The sequence below is a fragment of the Pelobates fuscus genome, chromosome 2 (assembly GCF_036172605.1).
Source record: "Pelobates fuscus isolate aPelFus1 chromosome 2, aPelFus1.pri, whole genome shotgun sequence".
In the NCBI taxonomy this organism is placed as follows: Eukaryota; Metazoa; Chordata; class Amphibia; order Anura; family Pelobatidae; genus Pelobates; species Pelobates fuscus.
In genome coordinates this window covers 286816428-286832500 of record NC_086318.1, presented here as the reverse complement: position 1 = coordinate 286832500, position 16073 = coordinate 286816428, and the positions used below count along the sequence as shown (strand labels likewise).

General features: G+C 43.8%; 34 pseudogenes; 5 read left to right on the top strand and 29 right to left on the bottom strand.

The window, feature by feature from the left end:
- Nucleotides 1–37: 37 nt before the first annotated feature.
- Nucleotides 38–156, bottom strand: LOC134598021 (5S ribosomal RNA; annotated as a pseudogene).
- A 227-nt stretch (nucleotides 157–383) lies between these two features.
- Nucleotides 384–502, bottom strand: LOC134598295 (5S ribosomal RNA; annotated as a pseudogene).
- A 584-nt stretch (nucleotides 503–1086) lies between these two features.
- LOC134597458 (5S ribosomal RNA) lies at nucleotides 1087–1205 on the bottom strand (annotated as a pseudogene).
- A 225-nt stretch (nucleotides 1206–1430) lies between these two features.
- On the bottom strand, nucleotides 1431–1549 carry LOC134597240 (5S ribosomal RNA; annotated as a pseudogene).
- A 134-nt stretch (nucleotides 1550–1683) lies between these two features.
- LOC134596128 (5S ribosomal RNA) lies at nucleotides 1684–1802 on the bottom strand (annotated as a pseudogene).
- Nucleotides 1803–1936: 134 nt separating this feature from the next.
- Nucleotides 1937–2055, bottom strand: LOC134598020 (5S ribosomal RNA; annotated as a pseudogene).
- Nucleotides 2056–2282: 227 nt separating this feature from the next.
- Nucleotides 2283–2401, bottom strand: LOC134598293 (5S ribosomal RNA; annotated as a pseudogene).
- A 584-nt stretch (nucleotides 2402–2985) lies between these two features.
- LOC134597457 (5S ribosomal RNA) lies at nucleotides 2986–3104 on the bottom strand (annotated as a pseudogene).
- A 225-nt stretch (nucleotides 3105–3329) lies between these two features.
- On the bottom strand, nucleotides 3330–3448 carry LOC134597239 (5S ribosomal RNA; annotated as a pseudogene).
- Nucleotides 3449–3673: 225 nt separating this feature from the next.
- On the bottom strand, nucleotides 3674–3792 carry LOC134588074 (5S ribosomal RNA; annotated as a pseudogene).
- A 134-nt stretch (nucleotides 3793–3926) lies between these two features.
- On the bottom strand, nucleotides 3927–4045 carry LOC134588465 (5S ribosomal RNA; annotated as a pseudogene).
- Nucleotides 4046–4756: 711 nt separating this feature from the next.
- Nucleotides 4757–4875, bottom strand: LOC134588073 (5S ribosomal RNA; annotated as a pseudogene).
- Nucleotides 4876–5009: 134 nt separating this feature from the next.
- On the bottom strand, nucleotides 5010–5128 carry LOC134588453 (5S ribosomal RNA; annotated as a pseudogene).
- Nucleotides 5129–6082: 954 nt separating this feature from the next.
- LOC134594821 (5S ribosomal RNA) lies at nucleotides 6083–6201 on the bottom strand (annotated as a pseudogene).
- Nucleotides 6202–6335: 134 nt separating this feature from the next.
- On the bottom strand, nucleotides 6336–6454 carry LOC134594658 (5S ribosomal RNA; annotated as a pseudogene).
- A 225-nt stretch (nucleotides 6455–6679) lies between these two features.
- On the bottom strand, nucleotides 6680–6798 carry LOC134594822 (5S ribosomal RNA; annotated as a pseudogene).
- A 134-nt stretch (nucleotides 6799–6932) lies between these two features.
- On the bottom strand, nucleotides 6933–7051 carry LOC134596327 (5S ribosomal RNA; annotated as a pseudogene).
- A 134-nt stretch (nucleotides 7052–7185) lies between these two features.
- Nucleotides 7186–7304, bottom strand: LOC134594768 (5S ribosomal RNA; annotated as a pseudogene).
- Nucleotides 7305–7529: 225 nt separating this feature from the next.
- On the bottom strand, nucleotides 7530–7648 carry LOC134598408 (5S ribosomal RNA; annotated as a pseudogene).
- Nucleotides 7649–8541: 893 nt separating this feature from the next.
- LOC134597400 (5S ribosomal RNA) lies at nucleotides 8542–8660 on the bottom strand (annotated as a pseudogene).
- A 468-nt stretch (nucleotides 8661–9128) lies between these two features.
- LOC134588323 (5S ribosomal RNA) lies at nucleotides 9129–9247 on the bottom strand (annotated as a pseudogene).
- A 225-nt stretch (nucleotides 9248–9472) lies between these two features.
- Nucleotides 9473–9591, bottom strand: LOC134594385 (5S ribosomal RNA; annotated as a pseudogene).
- Nucleotides 9592–9816: 225 nt separating this feature from the next.
- Nucleotides 9817–9935, bottom strand: LOC134589517 (5S ribosomal RNA; annotated as a pseudogene).
- A 134-nt stretch (nucleotides 9936–10069) lies between these two features.
- LOC134595141 (5S ribosomal RNA) lies at nucleotides 10070–10188 on the bottom strand (annotated as a pseudogene).
- A 2806-nt stretch (nucleotides 10189–12994) lies between these two features.
- Nucleotides 12995–13113, bottom strand: LOC134595028 (5S ribosomal RNA; annotated as a pseudogene).
- Nucleotides 13114–13237: 124 nt separating this feature from the next.
- LOC134587664 (5S ribosomal RNA) lies at nucleotides 13238–13356 on the bottom strand (annotated as a pseudogene).
- Nucleotides 13357–13733: 377 nt separating this feature from the next.
- Nucleotides 13734–13852, bottom strand: LOC134596434 (5S ribosomal RNA; annotated as a pseudogene).
- A 134-nt stretch (nucleotides 13853–13986) lies between these two features.
- Nucleotides 13987–14105, bottom strand: LOC134597588 (5S ribosomal RNA; annotated as a pseudogene).
- Nucleotides 14106–14239: 134 nt separating this feature from the next.
- On the bottom strand, nucleotides 14240–14358 carry LOC134588749 (5S ribosomal RNA; annotated as a pseudogene).
- Nucleotides 14359–14502: 144 nt separating this feature from the next.
- On the top strand, nucleotides 14503–14621 carry LOC134589100 (5S ribosomal RNA; annotated as a pseudogene).
- Nucleotides 14622–15089: 468 nt separating this feature from the next.
- Nucleotides 15090–15208, top strand: LOC134596367 (5S ribosomal RNA; annotated as a pseudogene).
- Nucleotides 15209–15342: 134 nt separating this feature from the next.
- On the top strand, nucleotides 15343–15461 carry LOC134595310 (5S ribosomal RNA; annotated as a pseudogene).
- Nucleotides 15462–15595: 134 nt separating this feature from the next.
- On the top strand, nucleotides 15596–15714 carry LOC134595958 (5S ribosomal RNA; annotated as a pseudogene).
- Nucleotides 15715–15848: 134 nt separating this feature from the next.
- On the top strand, nucleotides 15849–15967 carry LOC134597050 (5S ribosomal RNA; annotated as a pseudogene).
- Nucleotides 15968–16073: the final 106 nt, after the last annotated feature.

Genomic DNA, 16073 nt, shown 5'->3' with positions numbered 1-16073 from the left:
GATTATGACATCATAATGCAAAAAAGAAATAAACAAAAGCTTACGGCACCTGAGGTTCCTATTTGGTCTCCCATACAAGTACTAACCAGGCCCGAGTCTGGATGGCTACCGAGATCTGACGAGATCAGGCATTTTCAGACTGGTATGTCCGTAAGTGAAATTAAGAGAATGCGATCTCGCTAATGTTGGTAGAATATCAAACTCTGGTTGCGACAAAAGACAAGACGCTTCTGGATAGGGAAAAAAGTGGTCTGATTATGACATCATAATGCAAAAAAGAAATAAACAAAAGCTTACGGCACATGAGATTCCTAGATGGTCTCCCATACAAGTACTAACCAGGTCTGATTATGACATCAAAATTCAAAAAAGAAATAAACAAAAGCTTACGGCACCTGAGGTTCCTCGTTGGTCTCCCATACAAGTACTAACCAGACCCGAGTCTGGATGGCTTCCGAGATCTGACGAGATCAGGCATTTTCAGACTGGTATGGCCATAAGTGAAATTATGAGAATGCGATCTCGCTAATGTTGGTAGAATATCAAACTCTGGTTGCGACAAAAGACAAGACGCTTCTGGATAGGGAAAAAAGTGGTCTGATTATGACATCATAATGCAAAAAAGAAATAAACAAAAGCTTACGGCACCTGAGGTTCCTAGTTGGTCTCCCATATATAAAGACAAGACGCTTCTGGATAGGGAAAAAAGTGGTCTGATTATGACATCATAATGCAAAAAAGAAATAAACAAAAGCTTACCGCACCTGAGGTTCCTAGTTGGTCTCCCATAGGGAAAAAAGTGGTCTGATTATGACATCATAATGCAAAAAAGAAATAAACAAAAGCTTACGGCACCTGAGGTTCCTAGTTGGTCTCCCATACAAGTACTAACCAGGCCCGAGTCTGGATGGCTTCCGAGATCTGGCATTTTCAGACTGGTATGGCCGTATGTGAAATTAAGAGAATGCGATCTCGCTAATGTTGGTAGAATATCAAACTCTGGTTGCGACAAAAGACCAGACGCTTCTGGATAGGGAAAAAAGTGGTCTGATTATGACATCATAATGCAAAAAAGAAATAAACAAAAGCTTACGGCACCTGAGGTTCCTAGTTGGTCTCCCATATAAGTACTAACCAGGCCCGAGTCTGGATGGCTTCCGAGATCTGACGAGATCAGGCATTTTTAGACTGGTATGGCCGTAAGGGAAATTAAGAGAATGCGATCTCGCTAATGTTGGTAGAATATCAAACTCTGGTTGCGACAAAAGACAAGACGCTTCTGGATAGGGAAAAAAGTGGTCTGATTATGACATCATAATGCAAAAAAGAAATAAACAAAAGCTTACGGCACCTGAGGTTCCTAGTTGGTCTCCCATAGGGAAAAAAGTGGTCTGATTATGACATCATAATGCAAAAAAGAAATAAACAAAAGCTTACGGCACCTGAGGTTCCTAGTTGGTCTCCCATACAAGTACTAACAAGGCCCGAGTCTGGATGGCTTCCGAGATCTGACGAGATCAGGCATTTTCAGACTGGTATGGCCGTAAGTGAAATTAAGAGAATGCGATCTCGCTAATGTTGGTAGAATATCAAACTCTGGTTGCGACAAAAGACAAGACGCTTCTGGATAGGGAAAAAAGTGGTCTGATTATGACCTCATAATGCAAAAAAGAAATAAACAAAAGCTTACGGCACCTGAGGTTCCTAGTTGGTCTCCCATACAAGTACTAACCAGGCCCGAGTCTGGATGGCTTCCGAAATCTGACGAGATCAGGCATTTTCAGACTGGTATGGCCGTAAGTGAAATTAAGAGAATGCGATCTCGCTAATGTTGGTAGAATATCAAACTCTGGTTGCGACAAAAGACAAGACGCTTCTGGATAGGGAAAAAAGTGGTCTGATTATGACATCATAATGCAAAAAAGAAATAAACAAAAGCTTACGGCACCTGAGGTTCCTATTTGGTCTCCCATACAAGTACTAACCAGGCCCGAGTCTGGATGGCTACCGAGATCTGACGAGATCAGGCATTTTCAGACTGGTATGTCCGTAAGTGAAATTAAGAGAATGCGATCTCGCTAATGTTGGTAGAATATCAAACTCTGGTTGCGACAAAAGACAAGACGCTTCTGGATAGGGAAAAAAGTGGTCTGATTATGACATCATAATGCAAAAAAGAAATAAACAAAAGCTTACGGCACATGAGATTCCTAGATGGTCTCCCATACAAGTACTAACCAGGTCTGATTATGACATCAAAATTCAAAAAAGAAATAAACAAAAGCTTACGGCACCTGAGGTTCCTCGTTGGTCTCCCATACAAGTACTAACCAGACCCGAGTCTGGATGGCTTCCGAGATCTGACGAGATCAGGCATTTTCAGACTGGTATGGCCATAAGTGAAATTATGAGAATGCGATCTCGCTAATGTTGGTAGAATATCAAACTCTGGTTGCGACAAAAGACAAGACGCTTCTGGATAGGGAAAAAAGTGGTCTGATTATGACATCATAATGCAAAAAAGAAATAAACAAAAGCTTACGGCACCTGAGGTTCCTAGTTGGTCTCCCATATATAAAGACAAGACGCTTCTGGATAGGGAAAAAAGTGGTCTGATTATGACATCATAATGCAAAAAAGAAATAAACAAAAGCTTACCGCACCTGAGGTTCCTAGTTGGTCTCCCATAGGGAAAAAAGTGGTCTGATTATGACATCATAATGCAAAAAAGAAATAAACAAAAGCTTACGGCACCTGAGGTTCCTAGTTGGTCTCCCATACAAGTACTAACCAGGCCCGAGTCTGGATGGCTTCCGAGATCTGGCATTTTCAGACTGGTATGGCCGTATGTGAAATTAAGAGAATGCGATCTCGCTAATGTTGGTAGAATATCAAACTCTGGTTGCGACAAAAGACCAGACGCTTCTGGATAGGGAAAAAAGTGGTCTGATTATGACATCATAATGCAAAAAAGAAATAAACAAAAGCTTACGGCACCTGAGGTTCCTAGTTGGTCTCCCATATAAGTACTAACCAGGCCCGAGTCTGGATGGCTTCCGAGATCTGACGAGATCAGGCATTTTTAGACTGGTATGGCCGTAAGGGAAATTAAGAGAATGCGATCTCGCTAATGTTGGTAGAATATCAAACTCTGGTTGCGACAAAAGACAAGACGCTTCTGGATAGGGAAAAAAGTGGTCTGATTATGACATCATAATGCAAAAAAGAAATAAACAAAAGCTTACGGCACCTGAGGTTCCTAGTTGGTCTCCCATAGGGAAAAAAGTGGTCTGATTATGACATCATAATGCAAAAAAGAAATAAACAAAAGCTTACGGCACCTGAGGTTCCTAGTTGGTCTCCCATACAAGTACTAACAAGGCCCGAGTCTGGATGGCTTCCGAGATCTGACGAGATCAGGCATTTTCAGACTGGTATGGCCGTAAGTGAAATTAAGAGAATGCGATCTCGCTAATGTTGGTAGAATATCAAACTCTGGTTGCGACAAAAGACAAGACGCATCTGGATAGGGAAAAAAGTGGTCTGATTATGACATCATAATGCAAAAAAGAAATAAACAAAATCTTACGGCACCTGAGGTTCCTAGTTGGTCTCCCATAGGGAAAAAACTGGTCTGATTATAACATAATACTGCAAAAAAGAAATAAACAAAAGCTTACGGCACCTGAGGTTCCTAGTTGGTTTCCCATACAAGTACTAACCAGGCCCGAGTCTGGATGGCTTCAGAGATCTGACGAGAACAGGCATTTTCAGACTGGTATGGCCGTAAGGGAAATTAAGAGAATGCGATCTCGCTAATGTTGGTAGAATATCAAACTCTGGTTGCGACAAAAGACAAGACGCTTCTGGATAGGGAAAAAAGTGGTCTGATTATGACATCATAATGCAAAAAAGAAATAAACAAAAGCTTACGGCACCTGAGGTTCCTAGTTGGTCTCCCATACAAGTACTAACCAGGCCCGAGTCTGGATGGCTTCTGAGATCTGACGAGATCAGGCATTTTCAGACTGGTATGGCCGTAAGGGAAATTAAGAGAATGCGATCTCGTTAATGTTGGTAGAATATCAAACTCTGGTTGCGACAAAAGACAAGACGCTTCTGGATAGGGAAAAAAGTGGTCTGATTATGACATCATAATGCAAAAAAGAAATAAACAAAAGCTTACGGCACCTGAGGTTCCTCGTTGGTCTCCCATACAAGTACTAACCAGGCCCGAGTCTGGATGGCTTCCGAGATCTGACATTTTCAGACTGGTATGGCTGTAAGTGAAATTAAGAGAATGCGATCTCGCTAATGTTGGTAGAATATCAAACTCTGGTTGCGACAAAAGACAAGACGCTTCTGGATAGGGAAAAAAGTGGTCTGATTATGACATCATAATGCAAAAAAGAAATAAACAAAAGCTTACGGCACCTGAGGTTCCTCGTTGGTCTCCCATACAAGTACTAACCAGGCCCGAGTCTGGATGGCTTCCGAGATCTGGCATTTTCAGACTGGTATGGCCGTAAGTGAAATTAAGAGAATGCGATCTCGCTAATGTTGGTAGAATATCAAACTCTGGTTGCGACAAAAGACAAGACGCTTCTGGATAGGGAAAAAAGTGGTCTGATTATGACATCATAATGCAAAAAAGAAATAAACAAAATCTTACGGCACCTGAGGTTCCTAGTTGGTCTCCCATAGGGAAAAAACTGGTCTGATTATAACATAATACTGCAAAAAAGAAATAAACAAAAGCTTACGGCACCTGAGGTTCCTAGTTGGTTTCCCATACAAGTACTAACCAGGCCCGAGTCTGGATGGCTTCAGAGATCTGACGAGAACAGGCATTTTCAGACTGGTATGGCCGTAAGGGAAATTAAGAGAATGCGATCTCGCTAATGTTGGTAGAATATCAAACTCTGGTTGCGACAAAAGACAAGACGCTTCTGGATAGGGAAAAAAGTGGTCTGATTATGACCTCATAATGCAAAAAAGAAATAAACAAAAGCTTACGGCACCTGAGGTTCCTAGTTGGTCTCCCATACAAGTACTAACCAGGCCCGAGTCTGGATGGCTTCTGAGATCTGACGAGATCAGGCATTTTCAGACTGGTATGGCCGTAAGGGAAATTAAGAGAATGCGATCTCGTTAATGTTGGTAGAATATCAAACTCTGGTTGCGACAAAAGACAAGACGCTTCTGGATAGGGAAAAAAGTGGTCTGATTATGACATCATAATGCAAAAAAGAAATAAACAAAAGCTTACGGCACCTGAGGTTCCTCGTTGGTCTCCCATACAAGTACTAACCAGGCCCGAGTCTGGATGGCTTCCGAGATCTGACATTTTCAGACTGGTATGGCTGTAAGTGAATTTAAGAGAATGCGATCTCGCTAATGTTGGTAGAATATCAAACTCTGGTTGCGACAAAAGACAAGACGCTTCTGGATAGGGAAAAAAGTGGTCTGATTATGACATCATAATGCAAAAAAGAAATAAACAAAAGCTTACGGCACCTGAGGTTCCTCGTTGGTCTCCCATACAAGTACTAACCAGGCCCGAGTCTGGATGGCTTCCGAGATCTGGCATTTTCAGACTGGTATGGCCGTAAGTGAAATTAAGAGAATGCGATCTCGCTAATGTTGGTAGAATATCAAACTCTGGTTGCGACAAAAGACAAGACGCTTCTGGATAGGGAAAAAAGTGGTCTGATTATGACATCATAATGCAAAAAAGAAATAAACAAAAGCTTACGGCACCTGAGGTTCCTAGTTGGTCTCCCATAGGGAAAAAAGTGGTCTGATTATGACATCATAATGCAAAAAAGAAATAAACAAAAGCTTACGGCACCTGAGGTTCCTAGTTGGTCTCCCATACAAGTAATAACCAGGCCCGAGTCTGGATGGCTTCCGAGATCTGGCATTTTCAGACTGGTATGGCCGTAAGTGAAATTAAGAGAATGCGATCTCGCTAATGTTGGTAGAATATCAAACTCTGGTTGCGACAAAAGACAAGACGCTTCTGGATAGGGAAAAAAGTGGTCTGATTATGACATCATAATGCAAAAAAGAAATAAACAAAAGCTTACGGCACCTGAGGTTCCTAGTTGGTCTCCCATACAAGTACTAACCAGGCCCAAGTCTGGATGGCTTCTGAGATCTGACGAGATCAGGCATTTTCAGACTGGTATGGCCGTAAGGGAAATTAAGAGAATGCGATCTCGCTAATGTTGGTAGAATATCAAACTCTGGTTGCGACAAAAGACAAGACGCTTCTGGATAGGGAAAAAAGTGGTCTGATTATGACATCATAATGCAAAAAAGAAATAAACAAAAGCTTACGGCACCTGAGGTTCCTAGTTGGTCTCCCATACAAGTACTAACCAGGCCCGAGTCTGGATGGCTTCTGAGATCTGACGAGATCAGGCATTTTCAGACTGGTATGGCCGTAAGTGAAATTAAGAGAATGCGATCTCGTTAATGTTGGTAGAATATCAAACTCTGGTTGCGACAAAAGACAAGACGCTTCTGGATAGGGAAAAAAGTGGTCTGATTATGACATCATAATGCAAAAAAGAAATAAACAAAAGCTTACGGCACCTGAGGTTCCTAGTTGGTCTCCCATAGGGAAAAAAGTGGTCTGATTATGACATCATAATGCAAAAAAGAAATAAACAAAAGCTTACGGCACCTGAGGTTCCTAGTTGGTCTCCCATACAAGTACTAACCAGGCCCGAGTCTGGATGGCTTCCGAGATCTGACGAGATCAGGCATTTTCAGACTGGTATGGCCGTAAATGAAATTAAGTGAATGCGATCTCGCTAATGTTGGTAGAATATCAAACTCTGGTGGCGACAAAAGACAAGACGCTTCTGGATAGGGAAAAAAGTGGTCTGATTATGACATCATAATGCAAAAAAGAAATAAACAAAAGCTTACGGCACCTGAGGTTCCTAGTTGGTCTCCCATACAAGTACTAACCAGGCCCGAGTCGGGATGGCTTCCGAGATCTGACGAGATCAGGCATTTTCAGACTGGTATGGCCGTAAGTGAAATTAAGAGAATGCGATCTCGCTAATGTTGGTAGAATATCAAACTCTGGTTGCGACAAAAGACAAGACGCTTTTGGATAGGGAAAAAAGTGGTCTGATTATGACATCATAATGCAAAAAAGAAATAAACAAAAGCTTACGGCACCTGAGGTTCCTAGTTGGTCTCCCATACAAGTACTAACCAGGCCCGAGTCTGGATGGCTTCTGAGATCTGAGGAGATCAGGCATTTTCAGACTGGTATGGCCGTAAGGGAAATTAAGAGAATGCGATCTTGTTAATGTTGGTAGAATATCAAACTATGGTTGCGACAAAAGACAAGACGCTTCTGGATAGGGAAAAAAGTGGTCTGATTATGACATCATAATGCAAAAAATAAATAAACAAAAGCTTACGGCACCTGAGGTTCCTAGTTGGTCTCCCATAGGGAAAAAAGTGGTCTGATTATGACATCATAATGCAAAAAAGAAATAAACAAAAGCTTACGGCACATGAGATTCCTAGATGGTCTCCCATACAAGTACTAACCAGGCCCAAGTCTGGATGGCTTACGAGATCTGACGAGATCAGGCATTTTCAGACTGGTATGGCCGTAAGGGAAATTAAGAGAATGCGATCTCGCTAATGTTGGTAGAATATCAAACTCTGGTTGCGACAAAAGACAAGACGCTTCTGGATAGGGAAAAAAGTGGTCTGATTATGACATCATAATGCAAAAAAGAAATAAACAAAAGCTTACGGCACCTGAGGTTCCTCGTTGGTCTCCCATACAAGTACTAACCAGGCCCGAGTCTGGATGGCTTCCGAGATCTGACATTTTCAGACTGGTATGGCCGTAAGTGAAATTAAGAGAATGCAATCTCGCTAATGTTGGTAGAATATCAAACTCTGGTTGCGACAAAAGACAAGACGCTTCTGGACAGGGAAATAAGTGGTCTGATTATGACATCATAATGCAAAAAAGAAATAAACAAAAGCTTACGGCACCTGAGGTTCCTCGTTGGTCTCCCATACAAGTACTAACCAGGTCCGAGTCTGGATGGCTTCCGACATCTGGCATTTTCAGACTGGTATGGCCGTAAGTGAAATTAAGAGAATGCGATCTCGCTAATGTTGGTAGAATATCAAACTCTGGTTGCGACAAAAGACAAGACGCTTCTGGATAGGGAAAAAAGTGGTCTGATTATGACATCATAATGCAAAAAAGAAATAAACAAAAGCTTACGGCACCTGAGGTTCCTAGTTGGTCTCCCATAGGGAAAAAAGTGGTCTGATTATGACATCATAATGCAAAAAAGAAATAAACAAAAGCTTACGGCACCTGAGGTTCCTGGTTGGTCTCCCATAGGGAAAAAAGTGGTCTGATTATGACATCATAATGCAAAAAAGAAATAAACACAAGCTTACGGCACCTGAGGTTCCTAGTTGGTCTCCCATAGGGAAAAAAGTGGTCTGATTATGACATCATAATGCAAAAAATAAATAAACAAAAGCTTACGGCACCTGAGGTTCCTAGTTGGTCTCCCATACAAGTACTAACCAGGCCCGAGGCTGGATGGCTTTTGAGATCTGACGAGATCAGGCATTTTCAGACTGGTATGGCCGTAAATGAAATAAAGAGAATGCGATCTCGCTAATGTTGGTAGAATATCAAACTCTGGTTGCGACAAAAGACAAGACGCTTCTGGATAGGGAAAAAAGTGGTCTGATTATGACATCATAATGCAAAAAAGAAATAAACAAAAGCTTACGGCACCTGAGGTTCCTAGTTGGTCTCCCATACAAGAACTAACCAGGCCCGAGTCTGGATGGCTTCCGAGATCTGGCATTTTCAGACTGGTATGGCCGTAAGTGAAATTAAGAGAATGCTATCTCGCTAATGTTGGTAGAATATCAAACTCTGGTTGCAACAAAAGACAAGACGCTTCTGGATAGGGAAAAAAGTGGTCTGGTTATGACAGCATAATGCAAAAATGAAATAAACAAAAGCTTACGGCACCTGAGGTTCCTAGTTGGTCTCCCATAGGGAAAAAAGTAGTCTGATTATGACATCATAATGCAAAAAAGAAATAAACAAAAGCTTACGGCACCTGAGGTTCCTAGTTGGTCTCATATACAAGTACTAACCAGGCCCGAGTCTGGATGGCTTCCGAGATCTGACGAGATCAGGCATTTTCAGACTGGTATGGCCGTAAGTGAAATTAAGAGAATGCGATCTCGCTAATGTTGGTAGAATATCAAACTCTGGTTGCGACAAAAGACAAGACGCTTCTGGATAGGGAAAAAAGTGGTCTGATTATGACATCATAATGCAAAAATGAAATAAACAAAAGCTTACGGCACCTGAGGTTCCTAGTTGGTCTCCCATAGGGAAAAAAGTAGTCTGATTATGACATCATAATGCAAAAAAGAAATAAACAAAAGCTTACAGCACCTGAGGTTCCTAGTTGGTCTCCCATACAAGTACTAACCAGGCCCGAGTCTGGATGGCTTCCGAGATCTGACGAGATCAGGCATTTTCAGACTGGTATGGCCGTAAGTGAAATTAAGAGAATGCGATCTCGCTAATGTTGGTAGAATATCAAACTCTGGTTGCGACAAAAGACAAGACGCTTCTGGATAGGGAAAAAAGTGGTCTGATTATGACATCATAATGCAAAAAAGAAATAAACAAAAGCTTACGGCACCTGAGGTTCCTAGTTGGTCTCCCATAGGGAAAAAAGTGGTCTGATTATGACATCATAATGCAAAAAAGAAATAAACAAAAGCTTACGGCACCTGAGGTTCCTTGTTGGTCTCCCATACAAGTACTAACCAGGCCCAAGTCTGGATGACTTCCGAGATCTGACGAGATCAGGCATTTTCAGACTGGTATGGCCGTAAGTGAAATTAAGAGAATGCGATCTCGTTAATGTTGGTAGAATATCAAACTCTGGTTGCGACAAAAGACAAGATGCTTCTGGATAGGGAAAAAAGTGGTCTGATTATGACATCATAATGCAAAAAAGAAATAAACAAAAGCTTACGGCACCTGAGGTTCCTAGTTGGTCTCCCATACAAGTACTAACCAGGCCCAAGTCTGGATGGCTTCCGAGATCTGACGAGATCAGGCATTTTCAGACTGGTATGGCCGTAATTGAAATTAAGAGAATGCGATCTCGCTAATGTTGGTAGAATATCAAACTCTGGTTGTGACAAAAGACAAGACGCTTCTGGATAGGGAAAAAAGTGGTCTGATTATGACATCATAATGCAAAAAAGAAATAAACAAAAGCTTACGGCACCTGAGGTTCCTAGTTGGTCTCCCATATGAGTACTAACCAGACCCGAGTCTGGATGGCTTCCGAGATATGACGAGATCAGTGGCGGATCCAGGGGGGGGGGGCAACGGGGCAATTGCCCACCCCGAGATTCTCCCCTGCCGGCTAATGCAGGGCTGACATTGCCCAAGTGCCAGCCCTGCATTGTGCCTGCAGACCGGGGAGGGAGATCAGTGATCTCCCTCCCCGGTCCGCAGGCACATTGCTGACAGACGACCGGCAGGGGAGGGAGAGAGGACCCGGGAGCTGTTACCAGCAGCTCCTCCGGGTCCTCCTCTCGCGAGATTTGGAGCGTTGCCGCGGTTACCACGGCAACGCTCCAAATCTCGCGAGAGTGAACTCTAGCCCTCGAGCGCGGGCTAGAGTTCAGTCCTACCACTGGGACCACCAATGAACCCCACTGGGACCACCAGGGAACGAAAGATGTCCCCCCTCCTCCCAGTAAAGGTAAGAAGGGAGGGGGGACATAACATTTATTTAATTAAAAAAAAAAACACACACACGTTAAAAGAAAAATCATTCTTATCACACAAACACACATTGCCCCTGCCCCCCATACACACACACATTGCCCCGGCCCCCCCCACACACACACATTGCCCCTGCCCCCCATACACACACACACACACACACACACATTGCCCCTGCCCCCCATACACACACACATTGCCCCTGCCCCCCATACACACACATTGCCCCTGCCCCCATATACACACACATTGCCCCTGCCCCCCATACACACACATTGACCCTGCCCCCCATACACACACACATTACCCCTGCCCCCCATACACACACCCACACACATTGCCCCTGCCCCCCATACACACACACATTGCCCCTGCCCCCCATACACACACACATTGCCCCTGCCCTCGATACACACACACACATTGCCCCTGCCCCCCATACACACACACATTGCCCCTGCCCCCCATACACACACATTGCCCCTGACCCCCATACACACACACACATTGCCCCTGCCCCCCATACACACACACTGCCCCTGCCCCCATACACACACACACACATTGCCCCTGCCCCCTATACACACACATTGCCCCTGCCACCCATACACACACATTGCCCCTGCCCCCCATACACACACACATTGCCCCTGCCCTCCATACACAAACACATTGCCCTGCCCCCCATACACACACACATTGCCCCTGCCCCCCATACACACACATTGCCCCTGCCCCCCATACACACGCACACACATTGTCCCTGCCCCCCATACACACACACACACATTGCCCCTGCCCCCATACACACACACACACACACACATTGCCCCTGCCCCCCATATACACACACACACACACACATTGCCCCTGCCCCCCATATACACACACACATTGCCCCCATATACACATACACTGCCCCCATACACACACATTGCCCCTGCCCCCCATACACACACACACACATTGCCCCTGCCCCCCATACACACACACACACACACACACACATTGCCCCTGCCCCCCATACACACACACACACACATTGCCTCTGCCCCCCATACACACACACACATTGCCCCTGCCCCCCATACACACACACACACACACATTGCCCCTGCCCCCCATATACACACACACACACACACATTGCCCCTGCCCCCCATATACACACACACATTGCCCCCATATACACATACACTGCCCCCATACACACACATTGCCCCTGCCCCCCATACACACACACACACATTGCCCCTGCCCCCCATACACACACACACACACATTGCCCCTGCCCCCATACACACACACACATTGCCCCTGCCCCCCATACACACACACACACATTGCCCCTGCCCCCCATATACACACACACATTGCCCCCATATACACATACACTGCCCCCATACACACACATTGCCCCACACATACACTGCAATACACACACACACACACACTGTAACTGTCACACACACATACTGATCCACACACCTTCACACACACACACTGCTAATACACTGTCCCCCTCACACACACACACACACACTGCACCCCTCACACATTGCACCACTCACACATACCACTGCTCCTCTGCCCTACTACAGCCCCATTTCCCAGAGGACCTCAGGTAAGTTGTCAAACAGTTCTTAAACAGTGAGCTGTAGTGGTTATTGTGTCTGGATTATTTATTTAAATAATCTACAAGTGCCCCTCCCGAGATCAGGCTCTGGATCCGCCACTGGACGAGATCAGGCATTTTCAGACTGGTATGGCCGTAAGTGAAATTAAGAGAATGTGATCTCGCTAATGTTGGTTGAATATCAAACTCTGGTTGCGACAAAAGACAAGACGCTTCTGGATAGGGAAAAAAGTGGTCTGATTATGACATCATAATGCAAAAAAGAAATAAACAAAAGCTTACAGCACCTGAGGTTCCTAGTTGGTCTCCCATACAAGTACTAACCAGGCCCGAGTCTGGATGGCTTCCGAGATCTGGCATTTTCAGACTGGTATGGCCGTAAGTGAAATTACGAGAATGCGATCTCACTAATGTTGGTAGAATATCAAACTCTGGTTGCGACAAAAGACAAGACGCTTCTGGATAGGGAAAAAAGTGGTCTGATTATGACATCATAATGCAAAAAAGAAATAAACAAAAGCTTACGGCACCTGAGGTTCCTAGTTGGTCTCCCATACAAGTACTAACCAGGCCCAAGTCTGGATGGCTTCCGAGATCTGACGAGTTCAGGCATTTTCAGACTGGTATGGCCGTAAGATAATGCGATCTCGCTAATGTTGGTAGAATATCAAACTCTGGTTGCGACAAAAGACAAGACGCTTCTGGATAGGGAAAAAAGTGGTCTGATTATGACATCATAATGCAAAAAAGAAATAAACAAAAGCTTACGGCACTTGAGGTTCCTAGTTGGTCTCCCATACAAGTACTAACCAGGCCCGAGTCTGGATGGCTTCCGAAATCTGACGAGATCAGGCATTTTCAGACTGGTATGGCCGTAAGTTAAATTAAGAGAATGCGATCTTGCTAATGTTGGTAGAATATCAAACTCTGGTTGCGACAAAAGACAAGACGCTTCTGGATAGGGAAAAAAGTGGTCTGATTATGACATCATAATGCAAAAAAGAAATAAACAAAAGCTTACAGCACCTGAGGTTTCTAGTTGGTCTCCCATACAAGTACTAACCAGACCCGAATCTGGATGGCTTCCGAGATCTGGCATTTTCAGACTGGTATGGCCGTAAGTGAAATTAAGAGAATGCGATCTCGCTAATGTTGGTAGAATATCAAACTCTGGTTGCGACAAAAGACAAGATGCTTCTGGATAGGGAAAAAAGTGGTCTGATTATGACATCATAATGCAAAAAAGAAATAAACAAAAGCTTACGGCACCTGAGGTTCCTAGTTGGTCTCCCATACAAGTACTAACCAGGCCCGAGTCTGGATGGCTTCCGAGATCTGACAAGATCAGGCATTTTCAGACTGGTATGGCCGTAAGTGAAATTAAGAGAATGCGATCTCGCTAATGTTGGTAGAATATCAAACTCTGGTTGCGACGAAAGACAAGACGCTTCTGGATAGGGAAAAAAGTGGTCTGATTATGACATCATAATGCAAAAAAGAAATAAACAAAAGCATACGGCACCTGAGGTTCCTAGTTGGTCTCCCATACAAGTACTAACCAGACCCGAGTCTGGATGGCTTCCGAGATCTGACGAGATCAGGCATTTTCAGACTGGTATGGCCGTAAGTGAAATTAAGAGAATGCGATCTCGCTAATGTTGGTAGAATATCAAACTCTGGTTGCGACAAAAGACAAGACGCTTCTGGATAGGGAAAAAAGTGGTCTGATTATGACATCATAATGCAAAAAAGAAATAAACAAAAGCTTACGGCACCTAAGGTTCCTAGTTGGTCTCCCATACAAGTACTAACCAGGCCCAAGTCTGGATGGCTACCGATATCTGATGAGATCAGACATTTTCAGACTGGTATGGCCGTAAATTAAATTAAGAGAATGCGATTTCTTTTTTGCATTATGATGTCATAATCAGACCACTTTTTTCCCTATCCAGAAGCATCTTGTCTTTTGTCGCAACCAGAGTTTGATATTCTACCAACATTAACGAGATCGCATTCTCTTAGTTTAACTTACGGCCATACCATTCTGAAAATGCCTGATCTCGTCAGATCTCGGAAGCCATCCCGACTTGGACCTGGTTAGTACATGTATGGGAGACCAACTAGGAACCTCAGGTGCCGTAAGCTTTTGTTTATTTCTTTTTTGCATTATGATGTCATAATCAGACCACTTTTTTCCCTATGGGAGACCAACTAGGAACCTCAGGTGCCGTAAGCTTTTGTTTATTTCTTTTTTGCATTATGATGTCATAATCAGACCACTTTTTTCCCTGTCCAGAAGCGTCTTGTCTTTTGTCGCAACCAGAGTTTGATATTCTACCAACATTAGCGAGATCGCATTCTCTTAATTTCACTTACAGCCATACCAGTCTGAAAATGCCTGATCTCGGAAGCCATCCAGACTCGGGCCTGGTTAGTACTTGTATGGGAGACCAACTAAGAACCTCAGCTGCCGTAAGCTTTTGTTTATTTCTTTTTTGCATTATGATGTCATAATCAGACCACTTTTTTCCCTATCCAGAAGCGTCTTGTCTTTTGTCGCAACCAGAGTTTGATATTCTACCAACATTAGCGAGATCGCATTCTCTTAACTTCACTTACGGCCATACCAGTCTGAAAATGCCTGATCTCGTCAGCTCTCGGAAGCCATCCAGACTCGGGCCTGGTTAGTACTTGTATGGGAGACCAACTAGGAACCTCAGGTGCTGTAAGCCTTTGTTTATTTCTTTTTTGCATTATGATGTCATAATCAGACCACTTTTTTCCCTATCCAGAAGCGTCTTGTCTTTTGTCGCAACCAGAGTTTGATATTCTACCAACATTAGCGAGATCGCATTCGCTTGATTTCACTTACGGCCATACCAGTCTGAAAATGCCTGATCTCATCAGATCTCGGAAGCCATCCAGACTCGGGCCTGGTTAGTACTTGTATGGGAGACCAACTAGGAACCTCAGGTGCTGTATGCTTTTGTTTATTTCTTTTTTGCATTATGATGTCATAATCAGACCACTTTTTTCCCTATCCAGAAGCGTCTTGTCTTTTGTCGCAACCAGAGTTTGATATTCTACCAACATTAGCGAGATCGCATTCTGTTAATTTCACTTACGGCCATACTAGTCTGAAAATGCCTGATCTCGTCAGATCTCGGAAGCCATCCAGACTCGGGCCTGGTTAGTACTTGTATGGGAGACCAACTAGGAACCTCAGGTGCTGTAAGCTTTTGTTTATTTCTTTTTTGCATTATGATGTCATAATCAGACCACTTTTTTCCCTATCCAGAAGCATCTTGTCTTTTGTCGCAACCAGAGTTTGATATTCTACCAACATTAACGAGATCGCATTCTCTTAATTTCACTTATGGCCATACCAGTCTGAAAATGCCTGATCTCGTCAGATTTCGGAAGCCATCCAGACTCGGGCCTGGTTAGTACTTGTATGGGAGACCAACTAGGAACCTCAGGTGCCGTAAGCTTTTGTTTATTTCTTTTTTGCATTATGATGTCATAATCAGACCACTTTTTTCCCTATGGGAGACCAACTAGGAACCTCAGGTGCCGTAAGCTTTTGTTTATTTCTTT